At 44.0% G+C, this 15,972-nt stretch overlaps 1 long non-coding RNA gene across 2 annotated transcripts; it reads right to left on the reverse strand.

Annotated features, from left to right (window-relative positions):
- Positions 1–301: 301 nt before the first annotated feature.
- Positions 302–8,850, reverse strand: LOC129382485 (uncharacterized). Of its 2 annotated transcripts, none has more exons than XR_008610563.2 (3): positions 8,662–8,850; positions 6,025–6,101; positions 302–397 (listed from the first exon to the last, which is right to left on the reverse strand). It is a non-coding gene; the product is annotated as an uncharacterized lncRNA (long non-coding RNA). The 2 variants fall into 2 exon arrangements; XR_008610562.1 differs by lacking the exon at positions 302–397 and adding an exon at positions 1,502–2,825.
- Positions 8,851–15,972: the final 7,122 nt, after the last annotated feature.

Below are 15,972 nucleotides of genomic sequence, written 5' to 3' on the forward strand. Positions count from 1 at the left end.
TCCCAAAGTTAATAATAAAAGGGCGTGAAGACTCTTCTGTAACAAAAGTGAAAAAGCTGTTCGATATTAGCAAGCTATAGAACAAGGATTGGGAATAGCTTGCACTTCGCCTTTGGCAGTATTTACTCGTATCTGCTCTGGTTTTAACGATTGGCTTCGGCATACCCATAATAACTACTTCAAAAAGATATTTTCTACGTGATCTTGTGCTCTTTCCTTTCACTGTGTTATGAAGTTGTTTTGTTGGAGGTCGTGAAACGCTTCGAGTATGCATTTCATGAAATCAGCTCGCATACAACACTTTGTGAACACAAGTAACTTTATTCAGCAGCCAAGCAGGTTGATCTCGTTGGTGTCTATCCATGGGGCTTTTACTTGTATGGAGATGGAGAGGTGCCTGAATAGATTGATGAAGGCTTTAATTTTACGGCAAACACAATTTAGCATCACACTCACGGTCGACATAGCACAGTGCAATCAATCATGCTAAAAGAAAACGCTTGTGTGCTGACTTCCTAACGAGCAAGTATTGAAGTATTGGTTTCTTCAATCAAATCTCAAACGTTCTAAAATATTGTCACCAGTTTTCCATCATATTTGAGCACCATATGAGAGCCGTCAAGTAAGAAATAATAATGCGCTAGAAGTACGGGAGTCGAGGTTTCCCTAAGTCACAACCACATAAAGCCAACACACCAGGCCAAGACGGAAAGCATAGAAGGATCAACTTCTTTATTTAAGAGGATTATTAAAATTATATTTGCGGAAAGATTAAAGTGGACGCTGATAGTGTGAGCAAGTGCTACCACTGCAGGCCTTAGTATATGAGGTGAAACACCTTTCTTCCGCAAAGCACCACATTGTTTGTTATAGAATATTCTATATCCGCTGCCAAGGCCGTAAGTAATTTCGCTGATTAGCACTTTCAGGGTTAACGCTACTACACCTACATAAGCATGCAACAAAGTGGACGGGAAGACAGCGCGACGGAATGCCAATTGTAAAAGCCTCGCACGCATAATGCGAATACGCGGGTTCGTATTTCCTCAGCGGCAAGTTGCTTTTTTGTCCACTTGCATTCTTATCTATCTATAATTTTTATGTTTCACTTAGTCAAACAAGTAATTGGCGGCATACTTTCTTTGTTGTAATTGTCTGCTGGCTTCATGCGACAATAAAGCTCTAGGAACAGAGGCATCAAATATTAAGAATAGAAGAGTTTAAATGGATGTGAAGCGTAGTTACAAAATCGAAAAATTTGCATTAATGTGCAACAGAGTATGCAGTTAATCGTCAACATGCGCTGGAAGAAAACGCTCCAGTATACAGCAAGGGTGCTGAATAGTAGCAGAAATCATAGAATGAAGAAAAAAAACTGGAAGCCTAAATGACAATTTATGAAATAAGCACACTATATGAATGAAAACAATAAAAGACTATCCAGTGGTCGAACAATTAAAGCTATAAATATAAATATACTTTTTACAATATATATAGTACAATATGATGGTGCTCTGACAGCACACGCATGCTGTTTGCGGGCTGGTGAAATTTCAGCCATGGCTTCTGACAGTACCTGTACATGGACATTCTAATTGTGCTCTAAACATTAGCCTACAACTGAAATCTCAAGGCGAGCATTTTATGACCTGGCAGCCGGCATATTTAGCGCTGCTCCTGCAAAAAAGTTGCCAGTTACCTTTGAGACTTCTCGTTCTAATGTTCTTTTTTATGGAATGCAAACTTAAAAACTGATTCCATTCGTCAACTCCTCATATCCTCAAATGATGGTCGTTCTAATTCATATCTATATTACAGCTATCGAAACTCTCGCAGCCTTAATGAGGGTAGCTTATGAGAAATAATTTCATTTCAACTATGAAATACTTATGGCCTCCGAACGTACGTCATGATGATACAAAAAAAATACATATTTATTTACCAGAACTAATTATGGATTCTTTATTTACTCAAGCTACAGGTTGTATTTATAAGCAAATCGTTACCTATTAGGTTAATAGCAATCTATCATCATGTGAAAAGTCTCCGCCATGAGCTGTACATCCATCCCAACGCGGTGTGTTTTTTTCTGAAGAAGTAATCACCATTAAGAAAAGCTTACAAATCTAAATTTTCTTTTTATCGTATAGGACAATTACATTGTTATTCACTTTCATTGTTATGCATTGTTATTCCTGCCAGGCACTGCCGCTCAAAGGCTTTGGCAGGTCTGTATGAATATAGTGATTTGATTATTCGCACTAAAGGTATTATTATTACTTCAACTACACTTATCGTGCTAATGGACCCCTTCCCTTAACATTGCAGTAAATTATAATGAGAAAGATCATAGGAGACGGAGGTTTTCACAAGTGGTAATACGGGTACACCGCGATACAGTGAATTGGGTTACCTTTATACTGCTTGCCGTGGCGCGTAGGTACTTTTGATTTGATTCAATTTTTCGACTATTGTATGTGCGGCCCGTTAAAAATACAGACAGGTTAAAATTCTGCAAACTCATTAGGTGCGGTAACGCTCAAGAACTAATCGGTCTATGGTCTTCGCTTTGCATGGAGAATCAGTAGGACGTCTAAGCACAGGGATATCTTGCGCTTAAATGGCTGGTCGGCAGTTTCCCCACAGGTGTATTTTTTTAACAAATCTGGCGTAAATCATATCTCCAAGCTAAATATGGCGTAAGCACATCACGTGACACTCACGCGCCAAGTTGGAGAAGCAAGGCGACTGGACGAAGTAAAGTACTCAAATGCAGGCCCCACAAACGATGGCTGGCATGTCTCGTTCGGTTCGCAATAGTAGTTCTGCGAGCAAAAGCCAAATTCAATTAGTTATTTATTTTCCTGTATTTTCATTTTTTTCTCCATATCTGGTATTTTATTAAAGTTTCAGATCTAAAGTGCGTCAAGCAAGCAAGCAAGTACGCAACAGACGCACATTCATCTATGACCTTGTCATGGCTCTCCTCTATCTTTCACAGCCCGTCAGGCAAGTATATTGATAAAATTGTACAACCCACGAACAGTCCACATGGTTTAATGAAGCATGTTTTACGTAATACTTAAAACACAGTGCATTAAATGCCATTTAGTGGAGAAGTAACCGGTGTGTCAGTAGGAATGGTGCTAACAAGAGGTGCTTTCAAGATGTCCTGGTTCTTCGATAACGTTACCGATACGAAACCATCACATGCTATTATTCCCGTCAGTAATGCAGGGTCATTTTGCTCACTGGTTAATACTGTGAGACATTCTATGATTGAAACATATAACTATGTAACTGTCTGTTTAATCACCCAGTAATATTGACTATTACGTTAGCAGAGCTTCCATACTTACAGAAGGTTTAAAAATCTATTGAGGAGTGATCAGCAGCAGGCCTTGAAATTTAGAAGGCTGTTCTTCGACGTCAGTTTGGTCAGCTTTCTAGTACCTCTAACGTATCATTGTGATGAATAGTTAATATGCTCTCCTGAAACAGCTTGTCTCTGTTTTGTTTTCTAAAAGTGGATAATTTTCAAGTGAAACAATTAGAAAAAGCCACCCAAATCTACGACTCAACACGTTATTGCACAGTTTCTCATTTCCTTCTTTCTTTAAGTAACTTATGATAACGTTTGGTCGGCACCATGCCAGACAACATAACATTTCTACTATCCGATGCCACATTTTGATGCAATGTCACTGCAGTACTGCGTGCAATAACGCAGCGATTCGACCGGTTCATTTTTCTTTAGCAGCGTCAAATATCTCATGATATGCGTCGTTCGCTGGGAGTAGACAAACAAAAGTTTTCACCGTGCCATCGTTTGACAAGCCCGGTTCAGTAATGCACTCGACACGACCACACCATATATGGTGCGGCTGCAGAATTCCTCAGCATAGCTTCGCCTATCGTGTTACCTATTGTCTACAGTTCTGTTTCAAACTAATGCAGCTGAAGCTGTAGCCAAGTCCTTAAAACAAAAGTGCAAGGACACCTAACCATTTCTTATGAGACCTGAATGCAGATCATGATTAATGATCAATTATTTATGATCAGCATTAGTGTCCAATTCAATGTCGATGAGCTGTCCTTCGAGTTATGAAGTCCTCGCACGAAGCATGTTCAGAGGCTTCGTCAACACTTTCTAGATAGCACTACGCCGGTGTACATTAATCCGTGACGTCATGCTAGCTTGCTCGACTGCCATAGAATCAATGGGGACCAGCCTATCTTCGCTTAACGTTTGGGCTTCGGTGTCGTTCTGCTTTGTGCAGCCGGGTCAGTATCGTGGTGGTTATATCTGGGGAGATATACCATGGTTATATGCGTTCCATATGTTGGTATCAGCAAACGGCTTTGCATGTGCCTTGTATGCTGACGATCAAAGTAGTGCCAGTAATTGTACCTCAACCATGCACAATAATATGTTACAACATAAAACCTAAACATAAACTGTGACGTAGCAGTGACGGTGCGTAATACAGTGGTAAAACTCTGAATGATGGAACTAAATTTTTAGGTGGGGAACTTGTGCCAAGAAAAGCAAGTAACACTCAAAGCATAACAATAGCGGCGAACACGGTCGGCGATCGTCGAAAATCTGATCAGAAAGTCTTCCAGAAAGTTCTACACCATTCGCGTCGCGCATACATGCAACCAGATTACGCAAGGTTCTGTGACAACCGACGTTGGATATAACCATTGATAACATTCCAGAATGATTCGCGATGAGCGTTAACATTTGTTAGACGATGAAACGTGGCACCTGATAAACAAGTACACGTGTCAATATCGCCAACTCATAAGTCCCTGGAGAACACATTAACTTCAAATTTGAACGCAGCATTTGAGTCAACCCATGTGCTTGATTTTCTTTTATATGTTTCATCAAACGGTTCCATGCTTACCAGTGGATATATGCGCCACTGTTCCAAAGAAAAAAGGTAGAAAATCTTCACTTAGTGCTACAACTGTCATTGCCATTTTTACCTCGACAAACATCTTACCTGGCCTTCGTCCTGCTGACTTAACTGCGTAGACGTCTTATTGTCCATCCTCCTAAATGGGTGTTTGCATTTGTGCATAGCTTGTAAGCATTGTAGTGTTTAAGCATAAAAAATGCAGCGACTAAATGTGTAACCTTTGATGTGGGTAAACAATGTATTTGGTTGCATGGTGTATTGGATGCTAATAAACATCATACTAAGCAATGTCCCTAGCTATGTGGAATTTATTCACACCGTTTGACTTTATTGAAGCTATGGTTCACGTGTACAACTCCATCATGTGCGTTGCATCTTGATAATTCATCAGTAATTTTTTTCATTGGTGCGATCTTTGTCCCTTGCTTCGGAATCACGGCTACATCACTATGTCCTGCTGCCATCTTAATTTGTACCATTGCTATGCGTTGGCAACACATTCATATCGCTTATTCATCGGTTTCTGATAAAGTGCGCTAAAAAGCAACCTCAACGACAGGACGATACGTCCGCTTTTAGAATTATGAACACAATTATTCCTAAGGCTTCTGCCAGCTTATGAGCTCCTTCAAGATGAGTTACCGCATACCAAAAGCCTTCAGTATCAGAACCTCGGGGCGACCAGTTTCTTACTGTAACGCTACTCACGTTTATTAGAAAATTCCAAACAAAAGAATGTTTGTCCTGATTGTTTCCGGTGCGAGCAGCGTTGTACTCTGAGGAACATGACTGCTTTTGCTCACTGAAACATGCCTCATGAGCTTTTTCTGCCCCGCGATAACGCGTAGAAGAGTATTACCCTTCTAGGGCCTCTAGGGTTCGCAGTTTTCTGCCCCCAGATTTCAGGCTCCTACAGAACTTCCATTCTGGCTGCAGACAACAACCTGTGCTTTCCACAAGAATTTTCCTACCAAAACAAAACGTTTTGCGGTCACATACAAATAAAACAGAAAAATATCATCATTTCGTGTAAGTTGCCAGTACAGTCAATGATATTTTTAAGACTTAATTTTTCTTAACGTAAAATTGTACTTACCCCACATTTCTTGCCTCGCGGACGCCCCCGTGACCCGGATCCTGGGATTTTTGCCGGAGACCCCTCCGTCAGCATCACTGTGGGATGACTTGAGAATTAGGTTTCCCATAGTGCCCAGCCCACGAATGCCAGAAGAATCTTACATCATTTGAAAACGAAAAAGTGAAAACGAATTTATAAATAATACAGTTCGTATCTTGACCTACTGACCGTTCTATCAGTCTTAGATGCATGTCGGTTGCCGTATTTTATTGCCACAACGACTGTACTTAAGCCTCCGCAGCGCACTCTCCTAGCAGTGAGCAGATATCGTCCGGTATTTGCAGTTTAATTTCAAATAAGCTTCAATTTTTGCAAAGCGTTCCGTAGCACAGCTTACTCTTATTGATGTACTGTTCTCTTCGTGTTTCTACGGGAACATTCGTACACATGCTTCAAAGAACACCGTCTATAGTCGCTGACTTCGGCCAATGTCTAGATAGAAGCATAATTCAGATATGAACTTAATGTGTTTTAGAATGACAAACATAACATTCGAGGTACGTATCCTCCCATCCTGTACGAGAGCTAAGACAGTGACAGTGACAAGAACTTTATTAGAGTGTCCTGAGGAACTCGATTGGGGGGACCGAAGGCTCCCTGATAAAGTTGTTGGCTCCGCCCACGACGGGACAGGGAGGTGGTGACTCTCCGCGACGTCGCGGGCCCTCTGGACGGCCTGTAGTTGGTTTGTGAAATCCGAGCTCTTCAGCAAGGCGTCCCACTTGGACTTGTTATGAAAGTCGGAGCCCGCGTTGTACGGGCACAGCCAGAGCATGTGGTCGAAGGAGCAGCACGCGTGACCGCATTTGGAGCACGATTGTGGGAAGTTCGGGTCTATCCAACTCAGCGCTCTAGGGGTGAGGTAGGATCTCGTCTGTAAAAGTCTGAAAGTAACAGCCTGAGCCCTGTTCAGTTTCGGGCTGGGGGGAGGGAATTTTCTGCTGCTTTGTCCGTAATGTGATGTAATTTCATGAAAGGTCGTAAGATTATCTTTGAAGGGGCAATCCTGCGGGAGAGCCGGACCGTTATCTCGGGCGTGGTTCGTGAATTCACGCGCCAGGCAGTTGGCCCGCTCGTTAGGGTTGTAACCCGCTTGGTTAGTTACATCGTTCACGTGCGCCGGGAACCACGCTAATGTATGACTTCCAATGTGTTCTCGCGTAGTAATACGAAAGGATCTGTTGACGATGTCGGCTGCGTGTTTACAAACTAGAGCGGACGAGAAAGCCCTAACCGCCGTGCGCGAGTCGGAGAAAATGGTCGCCGGGCCTTTTGCGGCTTGAAGAGCCAAGGCTATCGCGCTTTCCTCCGCCTCATTCGCGTGTTTAGCGTAAATTGATGCGGCGCTGATAAGTGTCCCGCGCGCGTCAACGACCGTGATTGCAAACCTGTCTTCGCTGCCATATTTGGCGGCGTCGACGAAGAATGCGTCTGCCCCGTAAGGATCGATTCGTCGAAGGATGGTTCTAGCCCGTGCTCTTCTGCGACCTTCGTTATATATTGGGTGGATGTTCCTCGGCACGGGCTCAACCTTTATACCTTCACGGGCTAATTTAGACAGGGGGTGTCTGTCGAGCGGTGCCTGTATAGGGAGTTGACCAGCTTCATCGAGAATTTTGATTCCCGGCTTAGTTGACGAAAGCCTGGAGATCTGTGCAATAAACTGCGCTTCAATTAATTCGTCTGTGGTAGTGTGAATTCCGAGTTGAAGTAGTTTTACTGTGCTAGCGGATTGTGGGATACCGAGTATTCTTTTGATGCCGGACCTGATGAGCGTGTCGAGTTTGTTCTTTTCAATTTTGCTCCATTTTAGGTACGGTGCCGTGTAAGTAATGTGACTGATGAAGAAAGCTTGGAAGACCCTGAGTAGGTTGTCCTCCTTGAGTCCCCCCCTTTTGTTTGCGATTCTAGTTATGAGTCTTAATATGTTTTTCGCCTGCGCACCCAGCTTGTTTAGAGCTTCTGCATTACAGCCTTTGGCGTTGATTAGAAGTCCTAAAATATTGATGGAGTTCACCCTCGGAATGGGGTGCCCTTCTCGTGTTGTAATTTTGACTGGCAGCGTTTCCAGAGGCTCAAGGTTCCTAACGCCCTGCCTCGACTGTCTGTAGAGGAGGAGTTCGGATTTGGTCGGTGACAGCTTGAGACCCGTGCTTGTAAGAAATTCTTCCGTTACATCTATGGCCGCCTGGAGAGATTGCTCTAGATCGGCCAGAGATCCCCCCGGGGACCAGATTGTAATATCGTCTGCATAGATTGCGTGTCCTATTTTTGGGAGTGCGGCCAGCCTTTCGGACAGTTTATGCATGGCGATATTAAATAGCAGCGGGGATAGGACCGAGCCCTGAGGGGTTCCGCAGTTGCCCAGTTCGTAAGGACCGCCCGAGATCGTGCCCAGTCGAAGGAACGCTTTCCTTTCCGATAGAAACGAGAGAGTGAAATTAAAGAATTTCCGCCCTAGGTTGAGATTGGAAATTTCGGTCAAGATTCGGTCAAGAAATTACTGTATTTTACATTGACAAACATAACCTGCGAGGTACGTATCCTCCCATCCTATAGGAGAGTTTCAACAAGCTTTGCCGGCTCTGAACGTACCTGCTCAGATAAGGAGAACGGCCAGTATCAGCACCGTTGTCTTCATCGTGGTGTTCTCAGAACTTGCAGGCGAACGGCGATACAAGACTAATCGACACAAGTGTGGTGGTCTATACTCGATACGAAGATGGTTTCGTTACGCCCACTCCTGCTTATATAGGGACCTTCTTGGAGAAAGAAAGCATTCTCGCTGCCCTCAAAGCTACTTACACAATACGTAATTACCACTTTTCAAAAGGTCTTTTCCCTTAACCCTGTTTGCGAATGCTGGGTAAAATGAGCATGTAGATGTGCTTAACCGGCTGTTCTGTAAGGCTCGCGTGGGTGAGGGTGAGAAAGTAAGAACAAGCGTCGAATGGCGTTGAGCCAGTTAATTGCGATGCAAGCAGCGATTTGTTTGGCACGGTTCCTATAAGGCAACGTAAAAATCGTGTGGGCTTGTGCTGCTTGCTGTGGTCGTACTTAGTGCGCACATAAGCTTGCCATCAAGCGAAAGCAAAACTACTATAATAGTTTCATGCCTGATTAATACGCGATTATTATGTTTAATCGAACAATAGGGTCAAATGGCTTGAGACAGTGATTTTCAAAATCTGTTTATCCTTGTTGCAGAGCATTAGACACAATGTGGTAGGCGTGGTGCAGTTTTGTGGTAAATACTAAAGATTTTAACACCCTTATGGGAGCAAAAGTGTATAACAGCTGTGTCTTACCAGTACTCACGTACGGGGCAGAAACCTGGAGGCTTACGAAAAGGGTTCTACTTAAATTGAGGACGACGCAACGAGCTATGGAAAGAAGAATGATAGGTGTAACATTAAGGGATAAGAAAAGAGCAGATTGGGTGAGGGAACAAACGCGCGTTAATGACATCTTAGTTGAAATCAAGAAAAAGAAATGGGCATGGGCAGGACATGTAATGAGGAGGGAAGATAACCGATGGTCATTAAGGGTTACGGACTGGATTCCGAGGCAAGGGAAGCGTAGCAGGGGGCGACAGAAAGTTAGGTGGGCAGATGAGATTAGGAAGTTTGGAGGGTCAACATGGCCACAATTAGTACATGACCGGGGTAGTTGGAGAAGTATGGGAGAGGCCTTTGCCCTGCAGTGGGCGTAATCGGGCTGATGATGATGATGATGATGATGATGATGATGATGATGGAGCATAAGAGGTGGTTTGATCGTCCCTCACCCCTAACACGCTCACCTTCAAATGCTTATTTAATGTCACTCGCGGAAATAAATGAAGCTTTTTCTTCCTTCTCATGTCGTGACGAGATGCAATGATGATACGCATCGCACATCACGCGATAACTGAGTGAAATAAACGCTTATTGCTATCGCCGTACAAATCTCATTTCAGATAAATTTGTGGGCATCAGAAAGTAAGAAGGAGCACAGTGTTTAACTATCACTTCTGTCAGTTTAGATAAAGTCTTTTGCCCGTTATTGTGTAAAATATTTTTCATTGCCTTAGGTGAAAGGGGTTCAGCAGTTCAAAAAAACTTTGCCATTCATGAACTTGTCGGCTTTGCATCATACCTGCTGAGAGAAGTAGGGCGGCCAGTATGAGCACCGTTGTCTTCCTCGTGGCGTTCTTCGTACTTACAAGTGAGTGGCGATCAAAGCCTAAGCGGCACAAATGCGGAGGTCTGTAATCGATCAGGATATGTTTTTCTTTCGGCCGCCAGTGCTTATGTAGGAGCGGTGTTCGAGAGTGAAAATGTTCTTGCATCAAACCGGGCGCCGTCCAGAATATAGGATCGGTAGCATCTTTGGATGAAAGCTTTCGAATAGCCTTGAATGCGAAAGTTAGATAGTCGGTGCATGTACCTTTGTTTAACAGGGAGAATGCAAGCGGAATGGCAACGAATCCCGATATCTGCAAAGCGAACAGCATGCTTTTTTCCCGAATTCTTCCGATAACAAAACGTAAGCCTCATACGGCCTTGCGCTGCTTACTTCGGCTGTACTTCGTGATGTAGCAGGCTTGTCCTCTAGTCTAATGGAGCTATATTAATTAGTTTTAGATGGGGTTATTACTCATTTATAAAAATTCCTTGAATAATTTGGTGCGATGGCGTCGGTCAGTGTGGGCAACAGTGTGGGCGGAGGTCAGTCAGACGTACTGAGGAATCACCCAAGACCGAAAGCAACGATTTCATGCACCGGCAATAGACATGGGACATAAAGATAACTACATAGTACGTTTAACAGGTTTGCCGCTCCAGTAGCTAACCTCAGTTGAGGTTCTGCATCGCTCACAGTTCCAACGGTAGCAGTTTATTAGGAGCTGTAGCGGAGTGGTTGCGGCCGCCGGGGTGTTGCTCAGCCGCGAGCAGGGGCGTAGCCAGGGGGGGGGGGCGCTTATGGGGCTTTAGCCGCCCCCCCCCCCCCGAAATTTTTTCGTGCTGTCCATGCACCGTCGACCAAAGCAACCCCCGGCGCCGGAAATCATTCTAGATTTTGTCTAGAATGTCTTTTTCAAGCTGGAACAGACATTTCACCGCGAACATTCGAACTCGGGCTAGATTTCGCTGCAACACAAATGTACCGGGAGTCCCGTAACGCAAGCAGCCCCATCCGAGCACGAAATTTCAAGAGCGTTTTGATGGCGAACGGGCTTGCCGCGGCACCTCACGGAGGCCGCGGATTCTACGGAGCACATGGATGTCAATTCCGAAACTTTGTGGGCAGAAAGTTCTCATAAACTTTTGATGTGAAGGTGCATTGACATTTCCAAAGTTGTGCTCTAGATTTTCAATTGCGGAGCTTTGTGGGTTTAACACTATTATAAACATTTGACGCCAAAGGCGCATTGACTTTTCTAAGGTCTTTCATCGGAACATAAACGAGGCAAGCCAAATCAACCTAATATCAGAGAAGTTGACAAAGTACGCAGCAAAGTCCGATGAGACGAAGCGTTGTGGTGGATCATTTATACCATCATGTCACATAAAAAAAATACCAATGCTCCTTTTCTTTTTTTTTTCACCTATGCCAACGCATCCATGTCTAACACTAAATCCAGCCAAGGTAACTACGTTCTTATTTATTTTTTCTGCTTTGATTTTTCTTCGTGCGAACACAAAAAGCCTCATCAGCTTTTTTTTTTTTTTTTTTTTTTTGTTCTCGTTACCTTAGCCGCGGGCTGCCAGAGACAGCCAGAGCGCATGAGTGTTTCTCGTGGTGCTCCGACCACCTCGCGGCGCACATCGGTGCGCGTTCGGTTAGCTCTGGCCGAGTGGATTTTCACCTGGCAGAGTTTTAGACGCTTTCTGGCTAGCAGATAAGAAAAAGAAAGAATCGTCGGTCGCCGCCATCACTGTGGGGACTCGACGGACTGCAGCGCGTTCGCTTGAGCGCAACCTCTCCGGAAAGTCTTGTCTCGCCGGTGTAGGATGCCGAGCAGTATGCGTATGGTTCTCGATGGACCAAGCGTCTCACGTTTTCTTCGATATTCCTTCGGCAGCCACATAAGGTGCCCAAAGTAGGCGTTCGATTGCAGCCAACATACTTTCCTTTGCCTTTCTTCATTTCGGTGCCCCCGCCCCACAAACAAAAAAAAAACAAAAAACACTTTTGCGGCGCAGTGAATTGTCGCATGGTGAAAGCTCGATTTTGTTACTTCTTCTTTTGCGGAGAGTATTGGGCCACGGGTCGCTTCAGTTGCCGGATACTCCTATAATATTATTGCGACGGCAATTATAGGGACACGCCACGCGCATTCCTGCCGTCGCCGTTGCCCTTATGTTTCGTATATAAAGTCCAAGGGCGATAACATCGTGACCGAGCGCCGCATGCTGCTGCTGAATGGGTGTGCGCCCATTGTGTGCGCCCAGGTGTGCTGACTCAGACGTGTGTGCGCAAAGGAGAAAAGCGGGGAGCAAGCGCGGCGTGCGTGATACATCGGGGGGAGTGGATGGAATGGGTGCAGGATCTAGGATTCTGTGAATCTGTGATTGCGCAACATGTTTATTAGCCTTGTTTGACGCATCATATACAGTCACTTTTTCTTAGATACGTACTTTTATTGGAGACTTATACGTATGTTTAAATATCTTGTTGCGAGGTTTTGTGTATACGTCCAGTGAACTTCGTTTGTACTGACACTTTTTTGCCATCTATCAAGCTGTATCATCGCATTTGTATCTCCCATTGTATCTCCGCATTTCTAATGTACGAGGGCGAGTCAAACAAAAGTAAGCCTACCCAGCCCGCGCAATAATGGTTCGGTTCATTATCTGTGAGGCATGCGCGTAGCACACAGACATCTCTTATTAAGAAAAGTGACACGCAGTTGTGAGCATAAATGTTCTTTAATGCGCTCATACACTGGGTTGAACATGGTTGTGTTACATAAATCACACTGCAGAAGTTGAACAGCGTGGTGCCATGTAGTTTTTGACAGCTGAGGATGTTTCCCAAAAAGAAATTAGTCGCCGCATCACTGCCGTGTACGCTGAACATTGCACTTCATTGGCCACTGTGCAGCGTTGGAGCAAACGGTTAAAGAAGGACGTGAAAGTTGCAAAGACGACCCAAGACCGGGCCAAAGCCATCGTGCAATCACCCCAAACAAAATTGGAAAGGTTGATGAGCAGATGAGACAAGAACGGAGGATAAGCGTCGATGAACTAGCAGAGCGTCTGAACATCAGTAACGGTTCGGTTCTCGCCATAATTCATGAACATCTGGGTTATCAACTCTTGTGTGCGCAATGAATGCTCAAGGTTTTGAACCACCGCCAGAAGATGGAGAAGTTCGGCGCTGCCTTGGCTCATCTTATCGGGCATCACAATGAGGGTGACGACTTCTTGTCTGCAGTTGTGATCGGGGACGAACCATGGTGCCACTACTACGAGCCTGACACACGACGGCAGAGCTTACAGTGGAAACATTCGAATTCACCACGTCCAAGTCATTTCCGCAGGATAGGTGTTGTTTACTTTTTTTTTTCGATCATCAGGGGCCATTACTGACAGAATTTGCTAAATTTTGAGAGATTATCAATTGTTTTCCGCTATGGTGAAACGCCGGAACGGCTGCCTGTCGCAATCAAGAAGAAACGACGTGGAAATTTGACGAATGAGGTCATCTTTCTGCACGACAATGCCTGTTCCCACGTCGCTGATTTGGTTAATACAAAACTGGTAAAGTTCAAGTGGGAAACGCTGCAACATCCTCCATGCTGCTCAGACTTGTCGCCTAGCGACTTCCACATTTTGGGGCAACCGAAAAAAGCAACTTAAGGGAACCAGGTTCGTGTGGGACGATGACGTGAAAGAGTCAGTTGCAGGCTTTTTGAAGCAGCAACCCAAGGAGATTTATCAGACGGGAATCACGCGATTCGTTAGGCAATGGGACAAACGGCTAAATGCTCATTGAGACTACTTTTAAATAAAGCACACCGTTTGTCATATATTCGCATTGGCTCACTTGCGTTTGACTCGCCCTCGTACATTTCGCAGAACTGCTTTTTATACGTGCTCTCTGTTGCAACTATAATTTCCGTGCACATACTCACGATACAGGACCGGTGGCCGATGCTCCTGCGTTATACATTGGAATAAATGAGAGCGTCATTGAAATGTTTCACTGGCCGTTGCATACGTACAGGAACGCATGCACTGTTCTTGAATGACAATGTTTCAGTAACATATTGGTCCACAAATTGTTCATTTCATGGCCTTTACATTTTTCATGTCAACGGCATGCACTGCTTTGCTGCTTTCGAATTGATTTAGTTCTAAAGTTCGTGTGATGTTTTCTTTACTTATTAAATAGACAAAAAGGATGGAAGCATTGATATCAGTTATGTTGGGCAAAAGTTTTGGCACGTACAAGTATATTCTTTTATGAAAAAATACATACCTTGCTTGTTTTTACAGTATGTAGCGTTCAAGAATTAGTTTGCAGCATCTTTGGAAATGGCACTGCAATTATTATTCATGTATTTATACCCTCGACAAATCGTTTAAGAGGAAGCTTTAGCTCGGGCCCAACTCCAACGCGGCCTATTAAAATACATGTAAAGTGCAGAAACGCTTTTCTGAGATAACCCTTGGATCGCTTTTAATGAAATTTGCTGCGTTTGAGAGAGAAAGTTATGTTCTAGTGTCCGTTGAAAGCGTAATTTCGATTTAGGGCCTGAATTTCGTTTAAAATATTTCGAAAAATGTGAAAGTTCGAAAAAAAGTAGAAGCACGACGTTTACAAACTAATAGCTCTGCATCAAGAACACCTATCGCGGTTCTGTAAAGAGCAACTATTATAAGTCAAAGTGGACAGATCTTACGTGAATTCGTTACGTTGTGTACAAGGGTTCTGCAAAAGCCGTATTTCCGTAATACTAAATTTTTTTGAGATTCATGTGTAACATACCGATTTTGTCCGCTGTAGATGTACTGTCAGATGTAACTAATATAATTACGATATGATTTTTCATTGTTAAGTTTATCGTCATCATCATCATCAGCATCATCATCAATATCATCATCAGCCTGGTTACGCCCACTGCAGGGCAAAGGCCTCTCCCATACTTCTCCAACGACCCAGGTCGTGCACTAATTGTGGCCATGTCGTCGCTGCAAACTTCTTAATCTCATCCGCCCACCTAACTTTCTGCCGCCCCCTGCTACGCTTCCCTTCCCTTGCAATACAGTCCGTAACCCTTAATGACCATCGGTTATCTTCCTCCCTCATTACATGATCTGCCCATGCCCATTTCTGGCGATGTCATTAACTGGCGTTTGTTCCCTCACCCAATCAGCTCTTTTCTTATCCCTTAACGTTACACCCATCATTCTTCTTTCCATAGCTCGTTGCGTCGTCCTCAATTGAAGTAGAACCCTTTTTGTAAGCCTTCAGGTTTCTGCCCCGTAGGTGAGTACTGGTACGACACAGCTGTTGTACATTTTACTCTTGAGGGATAATGTCAACCTGCAGTTCATGATCTGAGAATGCCTGCCAAACGCACCCCAGCCCATTCTTATTCTTCTGATTATTTCAGGCTCATGATTCGAATCCGCGGTCACTACCTGCCCTAAGTAGATGTATTCCCTTACCACTTCCAGTGACTTGGTACCTATCGGAAACTGCTGTTACAGCGTTTTAAACTAGATAGTTTCGTTTCCTGAAAATTTGCGATGTTGGCCAATTGTTAATAAAGATATGACAACGTAAATGAAAAATCCGAAACTAGCAGTCCATAGAATATATGGTTTTCTTTTAAATGCAACAAACCTCGTCAAATTTGGTGGAGCGGTTGTCGAGAAAAACGAATTCCTTTCTACATGTATTTAGATTTAG

This window comes from Dermacentor andersoni, chromosome 6 (genome assembly GCF_023375885.2).
Source record: "Dermacentor andersoni chromosome 6, qqDerAnde1_hic_scaffold, whole genome shotgun sequence".
In the NCBI taxonomy this organism is placed as follows: domain Eukaryota; kingdom Metazoa; phylum Arthropoda; class Arachnida; order Ixodida; family Ixodidae; genus Dermacentor; species Dermacentor andersoni.